Raw genomic sequence first — 3,208 nt, 5'->3', positions numbered from 1 at the left:
ATAGCGATGTGAACTAGATTATTGACTCTAGTGCAAGTGGGAGACTGAAGGAAATATGCCCTAGAGGCAATAATAAAGTTATTATTTATTTTCTTATTTCATGATAAATGTTTATTATTCATGCTAGAGTTGTATTAACCGGAAACATGATACATGTGTGAACACATAGACAAACATATAGTCACTAGTATGCCTCTACTTGACTAGCTCATTAATCAAAGATGGTTATGTTTCCTAACCATAGACATGTGTTGTCATTTGATTAATGAGATCACATCATTAGGAGAATGATGTGATTGACATGACCCATTCCGTTAGCCTAGCACTTGATCGTTTAGTATGTTGCTATTGCTTTCTTCATGACTTATACATGTTCCTGTAACTATGAGATTATGCAACTCCCGTTTACCGGAGGAACACTTTGGGTGCTACCAAACGTCACAACGTAACTGGGTGATTACAAAGGAGTACTACAAGTGTCTCCAAAGGTACATGTTGGGTTGGCGTATTTCGAGATTAGGTTTTGTCACTCCAATTGTCGGAGAGGTATCTCTGGGCCCTCTCGGTAATGCACATCACTATAAGCCTTGCAAGCAATGTAGCTAATGAGTTAGTTACGGAATGATGCATTACATAACGAGTAAAGAGACTTGCCGGTAACGAGATTGAACTAGGTATTGGATACCGACGATCGAATCTCGGGCAAGTAACATATCAATGACAAAGGGAACAACGTATGTTGTTATGCGGTTTGACCGATAAAGATCTTTGTAGAATATGTAGGAACCAATATGGACATCCAGGTTCCGCTATTGGTTATTGACCGAGAGTAGTTCTAGGTCATGTCTACATAGTTCTCGAACCCGTAGGGTCCGCACGCTTAACGTTACGATGACAGTTTTATTATGAGTTTATAAGTTTTGATGTACCGAAGGAGTTCGGAGTCCCGGATGAGATCGGGGACATGACAAGGAGTCTCGAAATGGTCGAGACATAAAGATCGATATATTGGACGACTATATTCGGAGTTCGAAAAGGTTCCGAGTGATTCGGGTATTTTTCGGAGTAACGGAGAGTTACGGGAATTCGCCGGGGAGAAGTATTGGGCCTTATTGGGCCATACGGGAAAGAGAGAGGGGCTGCCTAGGGCAGGCCACGCGCCCCCCCAAGGCCTAGTCCGAATTGGACTAGGGGGAGGGGCCGCACCCCCTCCTTCCTTCCCTTCTCTCTCCCCCTTCCTTCTCTCCTACTCCTACTAGGAAAGGAGGAGTCCTACTCCCGGTGGGAGTAGGACTCCCCCCTTGGGCGCGCCTCCTCCTCCTTGGCCGTCCCTCCCCTTGCTCCTTTATATACGGGGGCAGGGGGGCACCTCTAGGCACGATAACACAAGTTGATCTACGGATCGTTCCTTAGCCGTGTGCGGTGCCCCCCTCCACCATATTCCACCTCGGTCATATCGTCGCGGAGTTTAGGCGAAGCCCTGCGCCGGTAGAGCATCATCGTCGTCACCACGCCGTCGTGCTGACGGAACTCATCCCCTAAGCTTTGCTGGATCGAAGCCCGGGGATCGTCATCGAGCTGAACGTGTGCTGAACTCGGAGGTGCCGTACGTTCGGTGCTTGGATCAGTCGGATCGTGAAGACGTACGACTACATCAACCGCGTTGTCATAACGCTTCCGCTTACGGTCTACGAGGGTACGTGGACAACAGTCTCCCCTCTCGTTGCTATGTCATCACCATGATCTTGCGTGTACGTAGAATTTTTTTGAAATTACTGCGTTCCCCAACAGTGGCATCCGAGCCTAGGTTTTATGCGTTGATGTTATATGCACGAGTAGAACACAAGTGAGTTGTGGGCGATACAAGTCATACTGCTTACCAGCATGTCATACTTTGGTTCGGCGGTATTGTGAGATGAAGCGGCCCGGACCGACATTACGCATACGCTTACGCGAGACTGGTTTCACCGTTACGAGCACTTGTGCTTAAAGGTGGCTGGCGGGTGTCTGTCTCTCTCACTTTAGTTTAACCGAGTGTGGCTACGCCCGGTCCTTGCGAAGGTTAAAACAACACCAACTTGACAAACTATCGTTGTGGTTTTTTGATGCGTAGGTAAGAACGGTTCTTGCTAAAGCCCGTAGCAGCCACGTAAAACTTGCAACAACAAAGTAGAGGATGTCTAACTTGTTTTTGCAGGGCATGTTGTGATGTGATATGGTCAAGACGTGATGAGATATAAGTTGTTGTATGAGATGATCATGTTTTGTTGAAGTTATCGACAACTGGCAGAAGCTCTATGGTTGTCTCTTTGTTGCATAAGATGCAAGTGCCAAATAATTGCTTTACTTTATCGCTATGTGATAGCAATAATTGCAAGAGCAATAGTTGGCACGACGACCATGTGACAACACATTGATATAGATCAAGATGATGAAGATCATGGTGTCGTGCCGGTGACGATAGAGATCATGAAATTACTTTGGCATCATCATCGTCACCACGTCGTCGTATTGACGGAACTCAACCCCGAAGCTTTGCTGGATCGAAGCCCGGGGATCGTCATCGAGCTGAACGTGTGCTGAACTCGGAGGTGTCGTACGTTCGGTGCTTGGATCGGTCGGATCGTGAAGACGTACGACTACATCAACCGCGTTGTCATAACGCTTCCGCTTACGGTCTACGAGGGTACGTGGACAACACTCTCCCCTCTTGTTGCTATGTCATCACCATGATCTTGCGTGTACGTAGAATTTTTTTGAAATTACTGTGTTCCCCAACAATTGATGCTTCCTCTAAATGGTCCAATGTTTGCCTGCTGTCAACACGGAACCATGCCTTTGCAAAATTGATCTCACAGATCATACAAATGAGGAATAATTTCCCGGATTATCGTATAAAGTCTATTCGAATGGACAACGCCGGAGAATTTACTTCAAAGGCGTTCGATGCTTATTGCATGGCAATGGGAATCAAAGTTGAGCACTCGGTACCACATGTTCATACACAAAATGGACTTGCCCAGGCATTGATTAAAAGAATTAAATTCATTGCCCGACCGCTCCTTCAGGGTTGTAATTTACCAACTACATGTTGGGGCCACGCGGTGTTACACGCGGATAATCTCATCAACTTTCGATCGTCAGCCTACAACATCCACTCTCCTGTTCAACTTGCGCAGGGGTCGGCACCGAAAATTTCCCACCTTCG

The sequence above is a fragment of the Triticum dicoccoides genome, chromosome 3B, assembly GCF_002162155.2.
Source record: "Triticum dicoccoides isolate Atlit2015 ecotype Zavitan chromosome 3B, WEW_v2.0, whole genome shotgun sequence".
Classification (NCBI taxonomy): Eukaryota; Viridiplantae; Streptophyta; class Magnoliopsida; order Poales; family Poaceae; genus Triticum; species Triticum dicoccoides.
The sequence above is the reverse complement of the archived record's forward strand: the minus strand, read 5'-3'. Positions refer to the sequence as shown.